The sequence below is a fragment of the Pleurodeles waltl genome, chromosome 8, assembly GCF_031143425.1.
Source record: "Pleurodeles waltl isolate 20211129_DDA chromosome 8, aPleWal1.hap1.20221129, whole genome shotgun sequence".
NCBI classification, from domain to species: domain Eukaryota; kingdom Metazoa; phylum Chordata; class Amphibia; order Caudata; family Salamandridae; genus Pleurodeles; species Pleurodeles waltl.
The window spans coordinates 529,205,285-529,229,111 of record NC_090447.1 but is presented as its reverse complement, the minus strand read 5'-3'; the positions used below and the strand labels follow the sequence as shown (position 1 = coordinate 529,229,111).

General features: G+C 43.6%; 1 protein-coding gene across 1 annotated transcript in view; it reads left to right on the top strand.

Annotated features, from left to right (window-relative positions):
* Positions 1-23,827, top strand: part of LOC138250112 (protein-lysine methyltransferase METTL21E-like) — a 194,715-nt gene that overhangs the window by 7,824 nt on the left and 163,064 nt on the right. The window lies entirely within an intron of this gene.

Sequence of the window (23,827 nt, the reverse complement as noted above, 5' to 3'; positions counted from 1 at the left end):
TCATTTGCATGGTTAATGAAACAGTTTTGGGTTAATAGTACAGGAGTGCCCGGTGTGTGTTTGTGTGTGTGTGTGTGTGTACATATATATATATATATATATATATATATATATATATATATATATATATATATATATATATACACACACACACACACAAAAAGGCAGCATGGAACTCTAGGTAGTTAATGAGTTTAGGTGGAGAGCAGCTCCTGTACGGAGCACCCTACAACACTACTGACATACTGAATCTGCTCACATCAAATGTCTGTTTCTCTACAAAATCTACACATTTATTTATTTAAAAAGTGGCAATAATTTTATTTATTTTAACATTAATTCCTAAGAGGTTAAGTCCCTCACTTCAGTGTTTTCTAAGGGAGTGTGTTTCATGATCTGTCATACTGATCATCATACTGATGTCAAAAGCAGGTGTCAACAGGTTTGATGACTTAGGATGAATTAAGTGTCATTGATGTCCATGAAATATTGTAATGTCCTGGACCTGGTGGAGTTTCACTACAAGTTTAAGACAAAAATAAAAGTAAATGAAAAGTGCAATTTTCCTGATATGAAAATGGATAATAAACGAATGGAGCAACTCTTAACAGTCTGTTTTGTAGATTCTAAAACAGATGCAGTCTAGTCCAGTGCCAGGCCCCTAAATCCAGCATCTACTAAGCGTTGGAGGAAGAAGGAATTGATGCCAGTGATAAATACTGATGATACATAAGTCAACATCAGGGAACTGCCTCAGCCAACCTCCATACAGAAATCATATTGTTCATATAATACTACACTGAGCTGAGGTCTGAATAACACCCATTCTATTAAATATACTGTATTCTCCCTGTCACTTGTGGTATTATGTGCTGCTCTCATTGAACTACTTTAAAAGCTCCTTATAAATATAAAATAAAATAAGTGATAAATGCTAGCTAGGAAAACACAATACCAGTCAATATTCAGGACATTAATTTATCAAAAAGCTTGGAGCCTACAAGTAGTAGTGATCTAAGTTAGAAATATCTGTATAGTTTACTACACCTTTTATTTTTGCTAAACATTAGAAATGGGTGTTAAGAATTATTTCCGATATTTTAAACGAGCCCAGCGACACCAGAAATGGTTAGTCTATAGAACTTTGTAGAATATGTTTAGGTTTTTACTAGGGCTTATAGATGGCACATCAATTAGATTTATTATTGCGTGGTTGATAGTTCATTAACAAGTTCTTGCAATTTCTCTTCCAGGCATTTACCTTTGCTAGGAGAGTTTCATTTAAATCTTCACACACACGTTGATGAGAATCTTGGTTTCTCACTGATTGGGAGCTCTATAACTTGTGATTAAAATCAACACATCTTTCATGGATATTATCATTTAAAGTACATATTGTTTCTGAGGTTAGAGAATTAATTATTTTTTCATTATTTTAATTCACCAATGAATTCACCTGCCAAGATAACTATTACTTGCTTTAACCAAAGCTAGAGCTCTGGAGTTCTTCTGTTTTCCTTTGGGATCACAATTGTATCTAATTGACAAACTTTTACATTATTCTTTTTAGCTAGATAGCTCTATGATTGCCTCTTTCTTCTGGTAGCTGCAATTTATCGCAAGTTTGGGACCTACTTTGTGATGCTTTACAAACATAAATGGGCAGCTCATCACTGTTCGTATGCCTGTAATGGCAGAAAAAGTCATTTTAATGTTTGTCGCAGTGGATATAGGGTGCTATATTTGGTCCTATGAAGGCCCTACGCTTTAAACATCAATCTACTGTTGCCCTTTGGATTACAGTTTGGCACTCAAATAAAGTGATCATCAATTTGATTTTGAATTGTGGTCAAGCAATTGCCAGCATTTGTTATTGGGGCAGAGGATGGTGATAGCGCGCTTGGTCCTTAGTAAGTAAACTTACAAGGGGACGCGTATAGGCCGATGAACCTTTTGATTCGCATGGAGTATCCTAGCTAGGCTAATGGCTGTCACTCTATTGATTTGATGCGCAACTCAATAAACATTAGTCATCATCAGCAATTAATCAAAACCATAACACCACATGACCCTCCAGTCATGAATAACCACAACTCACTATACGTTTTAGTAGTTTTATTCCCTATTAGTTACAATACTAATTCATGAAAACTAGTTCAAACTTTATTCGAGTCAACAAATCAGTACTAATTCATTAAAAGGTGCCAAAAACATAGGTTGATCAAAACTTGCATCAGAGTACATTCTAAAGCAGTAGCAAAAGTCAACAATAGAATCAGGAATGAATAAGTCAAGATAAGTAGCAGAGTTCAGCAAATCAGTTTGTCAATCATTTGTCTCTGTGTTTGTCAATGTCATAGGGTAGGAACCTCACCTAACCCAGATTAGCATCAGCATGTGGGGCTTCATGCGAAAACAGTTTAGAACATGAATTTGGAAAAAAACATCAAGCTAAGAGAAAACTAATTAAAACAGTGCAGTTGGTACCTAGAGAGAAAAGGTGCAAAAGTTAATTCAGTCACATTGTCATATCTACGTATCCTTGGTATGGATCAGCAACAAGTCAGTCTTTGTCCTCAGGTCATCAATCGATCAGCATCACATCAGGCTCTCAAGAGCATGAGCCCAATAACAGAATCTCGAATCTTCTCCGCATTAATTTCGGAATAAGGTCTTCTGTACATCTGCACCTAACATCTGAAAACTCTTCCCTCTGTCACGTTGTTATATCTAAGTTACCCAGACTATCCCCCAATTCCTAATTGGTCAATTAATCACACAATTTTACTTTGTCCAATAGTTTTCACAATTCAAATCTCTGAATTCTAATATTACACAGTTCTCAGATTGTTGATTGGTTCACTTTGCAATGTCCTCAGCATCCGGCTAGTCAATGTATCGAAAATGTTGTATCTTCTTCTCCAGTCAGTGTCTCTATTGTTCGAGTCCTGGGAAACTACGCTCTGAGCGCTTTACACACTACTTGCTACATTTTAGTTCCATCGTCCCCTGTCCCATGGTTCATGCTAAGGTTTCTGCTAAGCAAATTTTATTAGACAATGAGCAGTTCATGGTTAGACTGGTTTGTCAGCATCTTTTCATTGAACGTTAATATTCAGCTTCTGCACGAGGCCTTGCAAACCTAGGCCACGACTTTGGCTAAGTTAAGCTCTACAATATAATGTAAAACATGAGTTATATCTCTCAATATGACATGCACATATGTTAGTCGTTCTTTTAATATAATTCGTGAATCTTGGCGACCACTCTCCGAGGTAACAATTTCAAACGTGCCATTATTTTTCTACATTAGTCATTTTGTACATTTTTCGTTATTCAAAATGCATAAACATTAATTAATACTTTCTAATTAAGACATTTGCGTTAACAATCCCTCCTCTGATGACTAAATATGTCATCACAATACTTTTTCCTTTTATCATTCACAATTCTGTCTCTTCAGCATTTTGTCTTCTCCTTAAGTCTTCCCTATAGATTCTTTCTCTATTTCGTTCTTCCCTCCTCTGATTATTTTTAGACCTTTTCAATTTAATTTTTTGGCACAATTTACATAATACCCATATTCCTAATATGCAAGCAATTACAATCAATATTCCCTGTATGATGTTTAGTAATACCCCATTCCAAATGTTACTAAGCCAATTCCCCATTGAAGCAAATCCTTTCCCTACTTTTTCCCATACACCTGGTTCCTTCAATTCCTTCAAATCACTACTTGAGTTAGTCGGGTTAGTAAGTAAGTCTTTTATCTCCTTACTATTGTTAGAGATACATGAACAGCAATGCATAGAGTTAATCATTTTACAGACTCCACCGTCCTTCGCTAGAAGGATGTCTAAAGCAAGGCGATTTTGAAGAGTTATAGCTCTATCCTCAGCCAATTCAGTATCTATCAGGAGTATTGCCCCTGTAACGTTTGTCAGCATGTTATCCACAATAGTGGACAACTTTTGAATCTTGATCGAATTCAGGATGACTCCCAATGAAGGAATCACTGAAACAAATATATCTCCCACTGTCACAGAAGAGGATTCCCACCTCTGTCTCTTATAATATAATTCAGTCAATTTCGGAAACTTTTTCAAGTCCTCTATATGGCAAATCTTTGGGAACACTATTCCCAAATAACATGTCCCATACCATCCTCTTGGAAACAGTAATAAGCATAAAGTCCACAAATATAGTAAATTCCCAGAATTGCAGGGTCATGACCATTAAATATAAAAGTCAATTTACTCTGAAACAAAAACACATGCCTACATTCACTCGTTCCCACAAATAAAGTGTCAGTGCGTGACTTTGGCCTATATATAGAAAGCTTCCCTACATGTAATGCATCTAAAGCTAATTTTCCTTGTGTCTTAATTGCGGCGTAAGCATAATCATTATTGTAAGCCCTTTTCTCTAAGCCTTTTTCCAATTTCTCTTTTAATGCTTTTCTCCTATCGTCAGTATATCCTAAAAAGCTTTTCTCTAAATATGTAAGTAATCATGTAAGATTGTTCTTATGTGCATATGCCGTTCCAAACGTTAGTGTAGGCTCAAATCCTCTAACCATTACTATATCCTTATCCTTAGCTACTCTACTCAAATACCTAATAATAGGAACAAAAGAAAACACTACATCATAGTTGAAGTAAAGAACTGGATATACTCTTGGTCATAAAACCTTGTTAATAGCAGACTACAACTTATCCCGTGGGTTAGTGGAAGGCTGTGGTTCGTAACTCCTTCCTCTACTGACGAAGGAATTTGCGTACACACGAAACAATCCTTTGCATCCATCGTCTCAATATACTCACTCAACAACCAATAGAAGACATTAGAAGAAAGTTCTCCTTGAGCATTAGTATAATCATGCAAAAATTTCTCATCTGACTTAAACTTCTCCAAAGCTGTTAGTGTAGTAGTTTCAAAAGCAGTAGTATGGATGGCTCCTTTCACATCAAGAACAGACATACCCACAATCACTACAATAAACAAAATCCCACACATAATTGCCAATCCAATGCTCAGATATTTACAGCGCTTAGCATCCCTAACTTGATTATTGAACTCAGCCATGATTTGTAAAGAATCAGAAAGCAGAAGTAACTTAGAAAAGTGCAATGAAAAGTCAGAAATAAAAATATTCTCTTTCAACAGTTCAGTTTAACATCCAGGAACCCTTATCCTTGTCAATATCGATTAGCAGCTTGTCACATCCAGTTTTCAATGTCAAATCAGGTTATCAATGTATTTTCCAGTTATTTTTTTAACAGTCTCTTTTCTCAAAATGTTTTCAGATTGGTTCAACAGTTCAGCTCCTTGATCACCTTCAGGTTACATCAAAATACTGACTTGGAACATCTCTATCAAAACAAAAAGACATAAACTTGTGCTGCCATTCGTTTGTATCTGCATATGCCCATTCAGAACCTTCGTATCTTCGACTTGCTATTCTCTTTCTTTTCAACTTTCGGTCACCACTTAACTCTCCTTCACTTAATTCTTCTTTTTTCGTGATATCTACTTCTTCCTCTATTGTTTCATTTATGACCACTTCCTTTCTTTTCTCTACTCGTGACTCAGGCCAATTATCACCTTTCCTCGAACCTTCTGTCAATATTTTTCTCAGGATTGGACTTTTCTCCTTTTCTTTTTCTATGATGTTTTCTCTTGATGGACCTGCAACAGGCTCAGGAGGAGTTAAATCACTTTGACTTTGATCCAACTCTACTCCCTCCCCTTCTTGGTCTGGCACTTGCTCTGTTTGTTTCTCAGAACCGTCTGCTTCTGTGAGAATCCCTGCTGAGCTAGGCTCTCCTGCTGTATCCTTCAAGATTGATTCTCCAGCACCCTCCTGTAATTCCTCACTTTCGTCTCTTACAGGGGTAACTGGGGTAATAGAACTATCTTCCACAAGCTCTTGATCAATTTCAGGCTCTCTTTGTTCTTTTTCTGGTTCAGGTGCTGCAACTTGTTTCGCGATTGTTGGTGTTCTCAACAATGCATCTTCATGATCCAGTGGACATGCCACTTTCTTCATGTGACCCGTGTGAATCCAATTCGGAAGTCCTGCACACTTTACAGCTGTCGTGGTTGTCAGGATCACCTGGTAGGGTCCCAGCCAATGAGTCTCCAAACACGTATTGCGCATGTGCTTGGGGACGACAACCCAATCGCCAGCTCTCAGGTTGTGCCCAGGATCATGAATTGGTGGCAGTGTGGCGGCCTCCACCTGCTGAGAGAAAGAGCGTACCACATCAGCCAGACCCTTGCAGTAGTCCAACACCATATTATCTGTAATATTGACAAGTGCAATGGCTGGAACTGCTGGTAATCAATTGCCCTGCCCAAGAGAATCTCGTGGGGTGACAGTCCTGTCTTTCTGTCGGGTGTATTTCTCATTGACATCAACACCAAAGGCAATGCATCTGGCCATTTCAGATTTGTCGCTGCACACATCTTGGCAATTCTTGATTTCAGAGTACCATTCATCTGCTCCACTAGTCCTGATGCTTCAGAGCGATAACTACAATGCAATTTCTGCTCAATGTTTAGTGCTGCACACAAAAGTTTAATCACCTCGTTATTGAAGTATGTTCCCCTATCTGATGCTAAAGTGATCGGAAATCCGAACTGTGGTATCAACTCTCTAAGCAACAGCTTCGCTACTGTAAGGCTATCATTCTTTCTTGTAGGGAACGCCTCAATCCAAAGACTAAAAATGCACACAATCACCAACACATATTTCAAACCTCCACACGCAGGCATCTCAATGAAATCCAATTGCATTCTACTGAATGGGCCTCCTGCTCTTCCAATGTGGCTCAAGTTTACCACTGTCCCTTTTCCCGCATTTAACTGCTGCCAAATAACAAGGCATTGACATACTGCTTCTGCTGCTTGTCTAAACTTAGGGTTAAACCAATCGATTTTGAACAAACAAACAATGGCATCCCTTCCAATGTGTGCCTGACCATGGTAATATCTGGCCATTTGTGATAACAAACTATTTGGCAGAACCATTTGGCCCTCTTCTGATGCCCATAGCTCGTCCTGTCTCTGCGTGCATTTCATCTTCAATCACCCTCTTTTCTACTCCTTGTCAACATTACTCTGCAGATTTTTAAATTCTTCCATTGTGTCAATCACCTTTGATACATAACTTGTACATGTGGTGTCTTCTTCACACATCAGTTCCCATTTGTCTTTGAATGATATACAATTCATTGCGTAAAACCTTGCGACTTGATCCGCATATCCATTTCCCAGTGATGCGCAATCCTGTGATTTTAGATGTGCACTGCATTTTACCACGGCAATTTCTTCAGGCAATTGTATTGCATTCAACAACTCTTTTATTCTTTCACCATTTCTTATTGGTGAACCAGTAGAGGTCAGGAAACCTCTTTGCGACCACAATTGGCCAAAATCATGAACAATTCCCAATCCATATTTGCTATCTGTATAGATAGTGGCTCTTAATCCTGCTGATACATGGCATGCTCTAGTAAGAGCAACAAGTTCTGCTACTTGTGCAGAATATACGCCTCGAAGCCAGGAAGCTTCTAAAGTTCCTGTAATTCTGCACACGGCATAGCCTGCTCTCAACGTCCCTGTACCATCTCTGAGACATGAACCATCAACAAAAACAATTTGATCATTTTCTTCAAATCGAGTATCTCTGATGTCAGGTCTTGGTTTTGTGCACAACTCAGTTACCTCGAGACAATCATGCTCAATGTCTTCTTCCTTTTCAATTTCAACAGTATCTCTTGGAAGTAAAGTTGCCGGGTTCAGCACTCTGCACCCTTTCAATGTTACATTTGGAGCACCTAAGATGCTCGTCTCATACCTTGTCAGTCTGGCACCGGTCAAATACTGTGTTTTCGTCCTTGTTAGTAAAATCTCGACCGAGTGAGGGACCATTACTGTCAGGGGATATCCCATCACTACTCCCTCACATTGTGAAAGGCTTTGACCAACTGCGGCAACTGCACGCAAACAACCGGGTAAGGCTGCTGTAACTGGGTCCAAGGTAGCTCAAAAGTAGGCTGCTGCGCGATAAGCACCTCCATGGACCTGTGTCAAGACAGACAAAGAACAAGCATCACGTTCATGACAGAACAATGTGAATGGCTTTGTGTAGTCAGGCATACCCAACGCTGGAGCTCTGCACAAACTCTCTCTCAACTCAGTGAATGCTTTCATCTGGTCATGGTCTAATGTTATGGGATCAGTGACATCCTTATGCATCAGTTGTTGTAATGGCTTTGAAATCTCAGCAAAATTTGGAATCCATTGACGACAATAGCCTACCATTCCCAGAAACATCTGACATCTCTCTGTGAAGTCGGGGGACTTCTCTGCAATATCATTGTAATCCTTTCTCTGGAATTTCTCCTTGACCCTTTTCTCAATTTGGTACCCAGATATTTCACCGACTTCTTGACAGTACTGTAATTTCAATGGTGACACTTTCTGACCAAATTTTCCCAAATGATTCAACAGGGCAATCGAGTCTTACTTACACTTGTCCTTTGTTTTGGAGGCAAGGAGTAAGTCATCAATGTATTGTACCAGAGTCGATTGATATGGCAATTCCAATGACTCCAGAGTCTTTTTCAGGATTTGGTTCAACAAGGATGGTGACTCTGTGTACCCTTGAGGAAGCCTGCACCAGCTGTAGACTCTGTCTGGGAATTTGAAACTAAAGAGAAACTGACTATCCTCATGCAGAGGCACAGAAAAGAAAGCTTGTGACAAGTCAACCACAGTAAACTATTCTGCATCACATGGAATCTGGAACATTATTACTGCTGGATTTGGCACCATGGGACAACACTTGACCACTATGTCATTTATCTTTCTCAGATCCTGCACAATTCGTACCTTTCCACACATCTTTTTCAAACCCATTATCAGTAAATTACATGGGCTGCTTAGCACTTCTTTCAAGACTCCCTGCTTCACAAAATCTCCAATTATATGTGCTACTTTCATCAAGACATCTTGTGGCATGTTGTACTGTGGAAGCTGCAGAAACCCTACATTCAGCTTCAAGGTAACCTTAATCGGCTCCACTCCCTTAATCAAACCCACTTCTTTGCCTGTTAGATCCCACACATTTTCCTGTGCTGTTACCTGCAAATCTGAATGAAGCTCTTTTACTGTAAACATTGGAAAAAGCTCAATCAATGGATACCCTTCAGTGGTATTGTAATTTTCTCTTTCTGGAGTTAGTACTTCTTCATCATCACTATTTGTCTGAATCTCTATCCCAGCAGTTGAGCAAGAAATCGAACATTTAGTTTTGTTTAATAAGTCCCTTCCCAGCAGGGATACTGGACTGGAAATCGCAGACTACAAATTTATGCAGTCCCTGGAAGTTGCCAATCTCAACTTGTACTGGATCTGTGATTGGGTTTGTCAAATGCTTATTCGCTACCCCCACAACCTGAACTGTTCTCCCTGAAAGAGGTAAATTTGGAACTTCTACACTCCTCACTGTGGAATGTGTAGCTCCTGTGTCCACCAGGAATGATACCTTATGACCCATCACTTTTCCCTTCACAAAAGGTCCTCTCTGATCTACCTCTAGGGATGCTGCAAGCATGCATGGCTCCTCATCCGAACTATCACGTAATCAGTCACCGTTTATTTCATTCTCACTATGTAATGGAAATTGGTGCACAGTTTTACTATTTCTGTCTTGTCTCTGACCCGTGACCTGTTGAGTAAGCATCACCTGTTGCTGCTCTATCGGGGCTTGAGATATTTGCATTTGCTCTCTAGGTACCATCTGAACCTGCTGCTGTACTGGTTGTAACTGTGTCAACTGTGCACGTGGCATTTGCACCTGCTGCATGGGTTGAAAATTCTACATCTGATTCGCATTATGATGAAAATTTGGATTAAGTACTCTCATTCTTGGGATTTTCACATTTTGAAATGTATTGACATCACCACTTTGCTGAACAACACCATCCTGCACCATCATCAGACACTCCTGCTTCCAGTGTCCCACGTTTCTGCAAAGGTGACACTGTGACATCTTTTTCATCCCTTGCACATTATTTTGAACCACTACAGTACTCAAATCTGGACCACGATTCATATTGACTCCACGACCCCTACCTCTCATCTGAGGCTGGAACATGACAGTTCCCTGCTGCTGTGGTGTCTGCTGAACAAATGTTCCTTGCACTCCTGTTTGTGCTGCTTTAATCTGCATCACCATTGCTTTTTCCTTCAGCTTTTTCTGCTTCAACTCAATCTCATCACTACAGTATTTTGCATACTGCAACACCTCATCAATCGGCTTCGCTTGCCAGCAAAACAAATGACTCTTAATCATCTGACCTATTTCAGGTCTCAATCCCTCCACAAACCTGAACACAAAATGCAACATGTCTTTTGGCTCGATCGCTTCCTTGCCACTGTACTCCTTGAACGCTTTGAACAATCTTTCGTAGTATGCATGCATTGACTCCTTTAACTCCTGCACTGTCCTTCATTGGTAAAATTTTCACTGGATCCTTTTCTTTTTTGAACACTCTCAGACCCTTCTTGTGAATCTCGTTTCCGTTTATCCTTCTTCTTTGCCCATCTGCCTTCCCACTTTTCCAATGCTCCCCATATCTGAGTACTCTGCAATAATTCTTTAAGGTGTGCTTTCATTCCGGCTGACCTCATGTGTTCAAAATCCTTTGCCTCAAAATCTAACCTGTAACTTTGTTTCAAATGTTTTGTCTTTCCAATTTCAATATCGTGCTTTTCTGCTAAATATGCCAATCTGATATATCCTGCCCACCTCTCTCGTAATTCTCGGGAATAAGTATCTCAGCTCTTCTTCTGTATAGGATTCCAACCTATTCACTCCCATTGTCCCTTCGACCAGTTCCGTTATTTCTGTGCTCAACCTAACGCGATCAATCCGCTGTTCACTCTAGGACATATTCTGTGGATTGTTCAAGCTATCTAACCACTCATTCAGCTGCTGTGCTGTTAATCCTTGTAACTTAATGTTACTCGCATTTGGTGATGGCACCTGCTGCACCACTGCACCTGAAGGTTGCGGTGTCAAGAGCTTCAAGCTCTGACTTGCACTTGGACCATTTTCCGTATTGGAAAGTGCGACTAGTGGACTGAGGTCCATCAGTGGCCTGGATCCATCGAAAGTCTGACCCATGGAAAAAATTACCTACACATGTTTCTCTCACCTCCCTCCTCACGAGGCTGTGTGACATTTCACCCTGTTCTGCAGTGGTTGATTTCTGATGCGCAAACAATCATACTGCTGGACCGACAGTAATCGGCAGCAATATTGCATCTGGGGCTGCTCTAGCACCCATATTCTGTGGAAGGGCTATTCCCATACTCTGATTCATCATTGGAGTCACATCTGACTGTGTCCCTGTCATTGGTGTAAACCTCGGCATACACTGTGGCTGTGCCCAGGCATCAGTATCGGAGTTGGCTCAGTCTGTACCTGTAATGGTCTTGGAACCCCTTGTTCCGTAGGTACCACTAAGTTTGAGATTGTCTCAAGAATCGGTACTTCAGGATAAATTCTCTGTATTCTCTGTATCGGTGGCGGATGCATCTGCGCTTGGACCACCGAAGCGGATAATGCATTAGGAGTACTCTGCACTACCCCTTGTACCTGTCCATTTTCTGTCTACACTGGTCCCACTGTCCCCGACACTTGTGCTGGGACAGTTTGAGCAGAACTTGTACTCGGACCTCCCTTATGCACCACATATGGTGGAGGCTGGTCTCTCAGCACCTAAGTAATAAGATCCTCAACATCTGAATCTTCCTCTTCTATGTAGGTCTTTTTCTTTTTACTCCCTAACAAACTCTTATCACTTTTGCTAGTCTCCTCTTTCCCTTCTGCCTCATCTTCCTCTGTGTCAGCAGGAAACAACTTAACATCCTGCAATGTCACTGTCCTCCACTTCTTCTGTTCCCAATCCCATCTCGCTTCTGCTAAAGACTTCTCCACCTTTCTTATTCTCCTCTGAAACTTTATTTCTTGCTGCTGTCTCGCTATCAGTTCCCAAACTGCTAACGCCTCAAACTGTGCTGTCTCGGAAGAGGTCTTGTATCATACAACGTCATCCGCAACTGATCCAAGACTCAAATTAAACGATCCATGCTCAGGAAACGCTAAAACTCCCTCTTTCTCTGTCAATTTGCACCATTGCTTTAACCAAAGACATGGCGTGACACCTCACTCCTCCATCACAATATAAGCAGAAGAATTTTGCGGTGGGGTAGGCTCCCCCACGGTCGCCTTAATGTATGTATCTCCTTTCAGGGCACTCTTAAACGCTTTGAAAAACTTCATCTTCTCTACTTTTTGGATATTCGAATCAAATCATGAAATTACTTTTATTCCAAGATTCCCTTCACCTGCATTCTCAGCCAATTGCCTCTTATGGACGGCTGCCAACCCGTGCATGACCCTTCTCAATAACTGACCTATCCCAGCGCAGTTCCAATGACGTTACACTCACAAACACTGCGGCTGGCAAAGTCTTGTAGCTCGTCCTCCAAAAACTTCAATTCACACAAAACTAATGCAAATTATTGCGATCACTAACCAAAAAACAATAACCAAAACAAATCTGCTGGGTTAGTACAGGAAGGTAACACAATCGCTTCAGAGACCTTATGGATTTTCACTGATGGCCCTTTCGCTCATGCAGCCATTCCTCTTTCTCAGTCTCACACATTCGCAATTAAAATTCGACCCGCGAGTTTTACTCTCAGCTGATCAATGGGTCTGTCCTGGTGCACATAGGACTCGCCAGATGTCAGTCTAAAATTTTCTCTTGTCCACTTTAACTCTCACACCGACTTGTTGACCACGCCGGATCAACCTACTAACCCAGCCAAATTACTACATATAACCAAGTGTCTCCTACACTTGTCAATATACTATGGAGTCTTAAACCACGCAGAGTCCGTACATCAACAAAAACCATGTGGACAATTGTTTAGCACAAAGCGCCACACACATATGAAGTTCAACGACTTCCCTGCTCTCATACTGCGGAGTACGCACACTCCTACTAAACTTCAACTGGAGTACGCAGACTCCCCACTTCCCTCACATACTTTACAATTCACCTGCGATTTACTAAGCTGTGCAAGCGCAACTTAGCACTTTAACACTACCACTAAAACGCCAAGAACATACCCAACACTACTTGCAGGATCCAGGATCTGGGAAAGTAATTTCTGGGCTTAAGGGGACATCATGTTTTCTAGAATTGCCATTTCAGAAAACAATATCTGTAAAGAAATGGCTCCCTGTTGCAGTTACCCCCCACTTTTTGCCTGATACTGATGCTGACTTGACTGAGAAGTGTGCTGGGACCCTACTAACCAGGCCCCAGCACCAGTGTTCTTTCACCTAAAATGTACCGTTGTCTCCACAATTGGCACAACCCTGGCACCCAGGTAAGTCCCTTGCAACTGGTACCCCTGGTACCAAGGGCCCTGATGCCAGGGAAGGTCTCTAAGGGCTGCAGCATGTCTTATGCCACCCTAATGACCCCTCACTCAGCACAGACACACTGCTTGCCAGCTTGTGTGTGCTGGTGGGGAGAAAATGACTACGTCGACATGGCACTCCCCTCAGGGTGCCATGCCAACCTCACACTACCTGTGGCATAGGTAAGTCACCCCTCTAAGGCCTTACAGCCCTAAGGCAGGGTGCACTATACCACAGGTGAGGTCATAGGTGCATGAGCACTATGCCCCTACAGTGTCTAAGCAAAACCTTAGACATTGTAAGTGCAGGGTAGCCATAACAGAATATGGTCTGGGAGTTTGTCAAAAATGAACTCCACAGCTCCATAATGGCTACACTGAATACTGGGAAGTTTGGTATCAAACTTCTCAGAATAATAAACCCACACTGATGCCAGTGTTGGATTTATTAAATAATGCACACAGAGGGCATCTTAGAGATGCCCCCTGTATTTTACCCAATTGTTCAGTGCAGGACTGACTGGTCTGTGCTAGCCTGCTGCTGAGAGACGGGTTTCTGACCCCATGTGGTGAGGGCCTTTGTGCTCTCTGAGGACAGAATCAAAAGCCTGCTCTGGGTGGAGGTGCTTCACACCTCCCCCCTGCAGGAACTGTAACACCTAGCATTGAGCCTCAAAGGCTCAGGCTTCGTATTACAGTGCCCCAGGGCACTCCAGCTAGTGGAGATGCACGCCCCCTGGACACAGCCCCCACTTTTGGCGGCAAGTCCAGGAGAGATAATGAGAAAAACAAGGAGGAGTCACTGGCCAGTCAGGACAGCCCCTAAGGTGTCCTGAGCTGAGGTAACTCTGACTTTTAGAAATCCTCCATCTTGCAGATGGAGGATTCCCCCAATAGGATTAGGGATGTGCCCCCCTCCCCTCAGGGAGGAGGCACAAAGAGGGTGTAGCCACCCTCAGGGCTAGTAGGCATTGGCTACTAACCCCCCAGACCTAAACACACCCCTAAATCGAGTATTTGGGGCTCCCAGAACCTAGGAAATCAGATTCCTGCAACCTAAGAAGAAGAGGACTGCTAAGCTGAAAAACCCTGCAGAGAAGACGGAGACACCAACTGCTTTGGCCCCAGCTCTACCGGCCTGTCTCCCCACTTCTAAAGACACTGCTCCAGCGACGCTTTCCCCAGGGACCAGCGACCTCTGAATCCTCAGAGGACTGCCCTGCTCTAGAAGGACCAAGAACTCCCGAGGACAGCGGCCCTGTTCACCAAAGACTGCAACTTTGAAACAAAGCAGCAACTTTGAAACAACTTGCATTTCCCGCTGGAAGCGTGAGACTTGCTACTCTGCACCCGACGCCCCCGGCTCGACTTATGGAGAACAATCACTTCAGGGAGGACTCCCCGGTGACTGCGAGACCGTGAGTAGCCAGAGTTGCCCCCCCAAGCCCCCACAGCGACGCCTGCAGAGGTAATCCCGAGGCTCCCCTGACCGCGACTGCCTGCTTCTAAGAACCCGACGCCTGGTAGGGACACTGCACCCGCAGCCCCCAGGACCTGAAGGATCCGAACTTCAGTGCAGGAGTGACCCCCAGGAGGCCCTCTCTCTTGCCCAGGTGGTGGCTACCCCGAGGAGCCCCCCCCCCCTTGCCTGCCTGCAACGCTGAAGAGACCCCTTGGTCTCCCATTGCTTTCTATTACAAACCCGACGCTTGTTTGCACACTGCACCTGGCCGCCCCCGTGCCGCTGAGGGTGTACTTTCTGTGTGGACTTGTGTCCCCCCTGGTGCCCTACAAAACCCCCCTGGTCTGCCCTCCGAAGACTCGTGTACTTACCTGCTGGCAGACTGGAACCGGGGCACCCCCTTCTCCATTGAAGCCTATGTGTTTTGGGCACCACTTTGACCTCTGCACCTGACCGGCCCTGAGCTGCTGGTGTGGTAACTTTGGGGTTGCTCTGAACCACCAACGGTGGGCTACCTTGGACCCAAACTTGAACCCCGTAGGTGGTTTACTTACCTGCAAAAACTAACAAACTCTTACTCCCCCCAGGAACTGTTGAAAATTGCACTGTGTCTAGTTTTAAAATAGCTATATGTGATTTATGTGAAAACTGTATATGCTATTTTGCTAATTCAAAGTTCCTAAAGTACCTACCTGTAATACCTTTCATTTGAAGTATTACATGTAAATCTTGAACCTGTGGTTCTTAAAATAAACTAAGAAAATATATTTTTCTATACAAAAACCTATTGGCCTGGAATTGTCTTTGAGTGTGTGTTCCTCATTTATTGCTTGTGTATGTACAACAAATGCTTAACACTACTCCTTTGATAAGCCTACTGCTCGACCACACTACCACAAAATAGAGAATTAGTATTATCTCTTTTTGCCACTATCTTACCTCTAAGGGGAACCCTTGGACTCTGTGCATACTATTCCTTACTTTGAAATAGTGCATACAGAGCCAACTTCCTACATTGGTGGCAGCGGTGGGATACAAGACTTTGCATTTGCTGGACTACTCAGCCAATACCTGATCACACGACTAAATTCCAAAAATTGTCATTAGAAACTGATTTTTGAAATTTGAGCTATTTTTCTAAATTTTTAAAAGTCCTGCTAGGGCCTTGTGTTAGTCCCTGTTAGCATTTCTTCTAGAGTTTAAAAGTTTTGTAAAAGTTTGAATTAAGTTCTAGAGATAGTTTTAGATTCTTAAAAAGTATTCCAACTTTTAGAAACATAGGGGGTTATTCTAACTTTGGAGGAGTGTTAATCCGTCCCAAAAGTGACGGTAAAGTGACGGATATACCACCAGCCGTATTACGAGTTCCATAGGATATAATGGACTCGTAATACGGCTGGTGGTAAATCCGTCACTTTTCCGTCACTTTTGGGACGGATTAACACCTCCTCCAAAGTTAGAATAACCCCCATAATGTCTACTGCAGAAGAGACAGTGGTGGAGCTCAACCTCACACCTTACCTGCGCCTTAGGATGTCAGAGTTAAGGACTCTCTGCAGAATCAAAAAAATAAAAACTGGATCAAACACTACCAAAGAACAGCTCCAGGAGCTCTTGGCAGAGTTTGCTAAAAACAAGCCCTCTGATGATGCCCTCATAGAGGGGGAAGCTAGTGATGTGGAGGAGAATTTCCCCCCTCCAGTCCTAGTTAGGGAGAACAGGGTCCCTCAAACCCTGTCTCCACAAGTGATAGTCAGAGATGCTGCTTCTCTCACAGGAGAGTCCAGCAACTCTGGAAACATTGAGGACAGCCTCAATGAAGAGGACCTCCTGCTAGCCAGGATGGCCAAAAGATTGGCTTTAGAGAGACAGCTCCTAGCCATAGAAAGAGAAAGACAAGAGATGGGTTTTGGTCCCATCAATGGTGGCAGCAACATAAATAGGGTCAGAGATTCTCCTGACATGTTGAAAATCCCAAAAGGGACTGTAACTAAATATGAAGATGGTGATGACATCACCAAATGGTTCACAGCTTTTGAGAGGGCCTGTGCAACCAGAAAAGTAAACAGATCTCACTGGGGTGCTCTCCTTTGGAAAATGTTCACTGGAAAGTGTAGGGATAGACTCCTCACACTCTCTGGTAAAGATGCAGAATCTTATGACCTCATGAAGGCTTCCCTGATTGAGGGCTTTGGATTCTCCACTGAGGAGTACAGGATTAGGTTCAGGGGGGCTCAAAAATCCTCGAGCCAGACCTGGGTTGATTTTGTAGACTACTCAGTGAAAACACTGGATGGTTGGGTAACTGGAAATGAAGTGCATGACTATGTTGGGCTTTATAATTTGTTTATGAAAGAACACATTTTAAGTAACTGCTTCAATGAAAAGTTGCATCAGTATCTGGTAGACCTAGGTCCAATTTCTCCCCAAGAATTGGGAAAGAAGGCAGACCACTGGGTCAAGACTAGGGTAACCAAAACTTCCACTGGGGGTGACCAAAAGAAAGGGGTTACAAAGCCTCCCCAGGAGAAAGTGGGTGACACTAGAAATAAAGAAAAAGAGTCCTCTGTAGGCCCCCAAAAACCAGACCAGGTGGGTGGGCCCCGAGACACAACCCAAATCAAAGGTGGGTACCAGGGTAAGAACTGGGATGCCACTAAGGCATGGTGCCAAAACTGTAGACAGACAGGGCACCACACCAAGGACACTTCTTGTCCCAAAAACAAACCCCCTAGCAAAATCCTAGGGGTGACCAGTGTAGCCATTGGGGATGACTCCTCAGATGAGGAGGTCTTCATAGCCTTCAGCTGGAAAAAGGGCCCCACAGGTGAGTTGGAGATTCCAGAGGGAAGTAGACACTTCCACCACCTACTGGTGAATGGAATCCCAGCCACTGCCCTGAGAGACACTTGTGCCAGTCACACTATTGTGCATGACAGGCTGGTGTTCTCAAACCAGTACATCCCAGGTGAGACTGCCAGAGTAAGAGTTAGCCCAGACAGGGTCACTGATAGGCCTGTGGCTTTTGTGCCCATAGAAGTGGGTGGGACTTTTAGCTGGAGAAGGGTGGTAGTCAGTACAGACCTCCCCCTTGATTGTCTCCTTGGAAATGACTACCCAGAGGTTAGTCAGAGCCCAAGAGAGGAACTGGTCCAGTGACAGTCCTCTCCCAAGGACTCTGGAGGTGCTACCTCTGCAGTAACTGCAAGTAGGCCCCAGAAGAAAAAGAAAAGAAAACAGTGTAGGAAGGGTGGACAACCTTTAGCCAAGGTTCTAGCAAGCCAAGGAGATTCTGCTCCAGTAGGGGAGAACTCCACAAGTGGCACTGGTAACGTCCAACCTGACCCACAAGAAGTCCTGGCTAGTCAGGCAACTGTTAAGCCTGAGTGGGTGGCTCCTCAGCTAACAGAAGAAAGAGTGGAAGAAGGGTGTTTACTACAAGATGTGGTAACCCCCCACTCTAATACAGCAGACAGGCACCCTGAACCCAAAGAAGCCTGTAACTTAGCCCCTTCCCTTGTAGGTGAAGAGCTAAAGGTGTGGTTCTGGGCACTGACAGCTGTCAGTGGCCTCTGCTGGGTGTTAGCCTTTATGGCTGCACTATCCTTGGCATGGTGGTCTGACCCCATGCCAAATAGCAAGTTAGGCCCCCTGACCCTGTTGGTCATGGTGGGGTTACTCCAGCTCTGGGTAACCTCTTTGGGTAAGCTAGGGGTGAGCCTGGCTAAGATAAGATTAGCAGAGGTGAATACCTCTAACCCCAAAATAGAGAGAATGGGTGGAGACATTAAAGACACAGACAAGAGGCAATTCAGACTAGGTCCTATCACTGTGGAAGTGGGTCAGTTCGCCAGAGGGAATGACCTGAACAGGAGGATGTAAGGCAGAGTAGGCCCTGCAACAAACCAGCCTATTTCCTCTACTCTTCCTCGCCTGACAGATTAGGAAGACTCTCCCAGCTTTGGCTGAGTCTCCTGGCCTGTGGGCTGGGGGGGGGCTTGTGTAAAGAAATGGCTCCCTGTTGCAGTTACCCCCCACTTTTTTTTTGCCTGATACTGATGCTGACTTGACTGAGAAGTGTGCTGGGACCCTGCTAACCAGGCCCCAGCACCAGCACCAGTGTTCTTTCACCTAAAATGTACCGTTGTCTCCACAATTGGCACAACCCTGGCACCCAGGTAAGTCCCTTGTAACTGGTACCCCTGGTACCAAGGGCCCTGATGCCAGGGAAGGTCTCTAAGGGCTGCAGCATGTCTTATGCCACCCTAGGGACCCCTCACTCAGCACAGACACACTGCTTGCCAGCTTGTGTGTGCTGGTGGGGAGAAAATGACTATGTCGACATGGCACTCCCCTCAGGGTGCCATGCCAACCTCACACTGCCTGTGGCATAGGTAAGGCACCCCTCTAGCAGGCCTTACAGCCCTAAGACAGGGTGCACTATACCACAGGTGAGGGCATAAGTGCATGAGCACTATGCCCCTACAGTGTCTAAGCAAAACCTTAGACATTGTAAGTGCAGGGTAGCCATAAGAGAATATGGTCTGGGAGTCTGTCAAAAATGAGCTCCACAGCTCCATAATGGCTACACTGAATACTGGGAAGTTTGGTATCAAACTTCTCAGAATAATAAACCCACACTGATGCCAGTGTTGGATTTATTAAAAAATGCACATAGAGGGCATCTTAGAGATGCCCCCTGTATTTTACCCAATTGTTCAGTGCAGGACTGACTGGTCTGTGCTAGCCTGCTGCTGAGAGACGAGTTTCTGACCCCATGTGGTGAGGGCCTTTGTGCTCTCTGAGGACAGAAACAAAAGCCTGCTCTGGGTGGAGGTGCTTTACACCTCCCCCCTGCAGGAACTGTAACACCTATCATTGAGCCTCAAAGGCTCAGGCTTCGTGTAACAGTGCCCCAGGGCACTCCAGCTAGTGGAGATGCCCGCCCCCTGGACACAGCCCCCACTTTTGGCGGCAAGTCCAGGAGAGATAATGAGAAAAACAAGGAGGAGTCACTGGCCAGTCAGGACAGCCCCTAAGGTGTCCTGAGCTGAGGTAACTCTGACTTTTAGAAATCCTCCATCTTGCAGATGGAGGATTCCCCCAATAGGATTAGGGATGTGCCCCCCTCCCCTCAGGGAGGAGGCACAAAGAGGGTGTAGCCACCCTCAGGGCTAGTAGCCATTGGCTACTAGCCCCCACACCTAAACACACCCCTAAATCGAGTATTTAGGGGCTCCCAGAACCTAGGAAATCAGATTCCTGAAACCTAAGAAGAAGAGGACTGCTGAGCTGAAAAACCCTGCAGAGAAGACGGAGACACCAACTGCTTTGGCTCCAGCTCTCCAGCTCTACCGGCCTGTCTCCCCACTTCTAAAGACACTGCTCCAGTGACGCTTTCCCCAGGGACCAGTGACCTCTGAATCCTCAGAGGACTGCCCTGCTCTAGAAGGACCAAGAACTCCCGAGGACAGCGTCCCTGTTCACCAAAGACTGCAACTTTGAAACAAAGCAGCAACTTTGAAACAGCTTGCATTTCCCGCCGGAAGCGTGTGACTTGCTACTCTGCACCTGACGCCCCCGGCTCGACTTGTGAAGAACAATCACTTCAGGGAGGACTCCCCGGCGACTGCGAGACCGTGAGTAGCCAGAGTTGCCCCCCCCCTAAGCCCCCACAGCGACGCCTGCAGAGGGAATCCTGAGGCTCCCCCTGACCGCGACTGCCTGCTTCTAAGAACCCGATGCCTGGTAGGGACACTGCACCCACATCCCCCAGGACCTGAAGGATCCGAACTTCAGTGCAGGAGTGACCCCCAGGAGGCCCTCTCCCTTGCCCAGGTGGTGGCTACCCCGAGGAGCCCCCCCCCCTTGCCTGCCTGCAACGCTGAAGAGACCCCTTGGTCTCCCATTGCTTTCTATTACAAACCTTACGCTTGTTTGCACACTGCACCCGGCCGCCCCGTGCCGCTGAGGGTGTACTTTCTGTGTGGACTTGTGTCCCCCCCGGTGCCCTACAAAACCCCCCTGGTCTGCCCTCCGAAGACGCGGGTACTTACCTGCTGGCAGACTGGAACCGGGGCACCCCCTTCTTCATTGAAGCCTATGTGTTTTGGGCACCACTTTGACCTCTGCACCTGACCGGCCCTGAGCTGCTGGTGTGGTAACTTTGGGGTTGCTCTGAACCACCAACGGTGGGCTACCTTGGACCCAAACTTGAACCCCGTAGGTGGTTTACTTACCTGCAAAAACTAACAAACTCTTACTTTCCCCAGGAACTGTTGAAAATTGCACTGTGTCTAGTTTTAAAATAGCTATATGTGATTTATGTGAAAACTGTATATGCTATTTTGCTAATTCAAAGTTCCTAAAGTACCTACCTGTAATACCTTTCATTTGAAGTATTACATGTAAATCTTGAACCTGTGGTTCTTAAAATAAACTAAGAAAATATTTTTTTCTGTACAAAAACCTATTGGCCTGGAATTGTCTTTGAGTGTGTGTTCCTCATTTATTGCTTGTGTATGTACAACAAATGCTTAACACTACTCCTTTGATAAGCCTACTTCTCGACCACACTACCACAAAATAGAGCATTAGTATTATCTCTTTTTGCCACTATCTTACCTCTAAGGGGAACCCTTGGATTCTGTGCATACTATTCCTTACTTTGAAATAATGCATACAGAGCCAACTTCCTACAATATCCAAATCTCAATAATGAATAACTAACCAAACTTAAACTACTACCATAACCACCTAACTAGTTCTCCAAGGAAACTAACCATCAAGCTGCTACCAAAAACTGCTAGCCTGCTTAGTCCTTAATAAGTAAACTTCCAAGGGGAAGCGTATAGGTCGATGAACCTTTTGATTCGCATGGAGTATCCTAGCTAGGCTAATGGCTGTCACACTATTGATTTGATACACAACTCAATAAACATTAGTCATCACCAGCAATGAATCAAAACCATAACACCCTATGACCCTCCAGTCATGAATCACCACAACTCACTATATACGTCTTAGTAGTTTTATTCCCTATTAGTTACAACACTAATTCATGAAAATTAGTTCAAACTTTATTCGTGTCAACAAATCCATATTAATTCATTAAAAGGCGCCAAAAACATAGCCTAATCAAAACTTGCATCAGAGTACATTCTAAAGCAGTGGCATAAGTCAACAATAGAATCAGGAATTAATAAGTCAACATAAGTAGCAGAGTTCAATAAATCAGTTCGTCAATCATTTGTCTGTGTGTTTGTCAATGTCATAGGGTAGGAACGTCACCTAACCCAGATTAGCATCAGCATGTGGGACTTCATGCGAAAACAGTTTAGAACATGAATTTGGAAAAAAACATCTAGCTAAGAGAAAACTTATTTAAACAGCGCAGTTGGTACCTAGAGAGAAAAGGCACAAAAGTTAATTCAGTCACATTGTCATATCTACCTATCCTCGGTATAGATCAGCAACAAGTCAGACTTCGTCCTCAGGTCATCAATCGATCAGCATCAAGTCAGTCTCCTAAGAGCATGAGCTCAAAGACAGAATCTCAAATCTTCTCTGCATGAATTTCGGAATAAGGTCTTCTCCACATATGCACCTAACATCTGAAATCTCTTCCCTCTGTCACGTTGTTATATCCAGGTTACCCACACTATCCCCAATTCCTAATTGGTAAATTAATCACACTATTTTACTTTGTCCTATACTTTTCACAATTCAAATCTCTGAATTCTAATATTACACAGTTCTCAGATTGTTGATTGGTTCATTTTGTGATGTCCTCATCATGCGGCTCGTCAGGTATCGAAAATGTTGCATCTTCTTCTCCTGTCAGTGTCTCTATTGTTTGAGTCCTGGGAAATTACGCAGTGAATGCTTTACACACTACTTGCTACAGTCTAGTTCGATCGTCTCCTGTCTGTCGGTTCATGCAAAGGTTTCTGCTAAGCAAATTTTATTAGACAATGAGCAGTTCACGGTTAGTCTGGTTTGTCAGCATCTTTCCATTAAACGTTAATATTCAGCTTCTGCACAAGGCCTGGCAATCCTAGGCCAAGACTTTGGCTAAGTTAAGCTCTACAATATAATGTAAAACATGAGTTATATCTCTCGATATAACATACTACTATGTTATTCTAATACATTTTCAATTTTTCACATATGTTAGCCGTTCTTTTCATATAATTTGTGAATCTTGGCGACCGCTCTCTGAGGTCACAATTTAAAACGTGCACATTATTTTTCTACATTAGTAATTTTCTACATTTTTCGTTATTCAAAATGCATAAACATTCATTAATAATTTCTAATTAAGACATTTGCGTTAACAATGGCATATAGCACAGATGTGGTTCAGAGTCTGTTCCATGCTCAATAAATCTACAATACAGATTTAAAACATGCTAGGACTAATGTCCTACTATTTTTGTGCAGTGGCTGTGCTTAATTTAGAATGGGCCCTGGGTGCTTTATTTAGAAAGGGTAAATCTGTAGTAGAAAGAAAGCCACATATACCTGTCAAAAATAGCAGAGGTGCCATTCAAAGACAACTCTTTTTAGGTGTACTCCCTGTATACACAGACTTGAGGCCTGAGTTACTCCATCACAACGGTGACCGATAATCCATCTGCCGAAATCTAAATCCCATAGGAAATAATGAGATTTAGATTTTGGCAGACAAGATATCCTTCACCGTTGTGACGGAGTAACCTGTCTGCCTAGTTCTAAATCAGGCCCTTGGACTCTAACGCAAAAACGTCTGTCTTCTATTGTAAGACCAATAAGCATGCCCAACACATAAATCTGGCCAGATCATATTGCTACAACATTTCTGCTTTAAGGCAACAA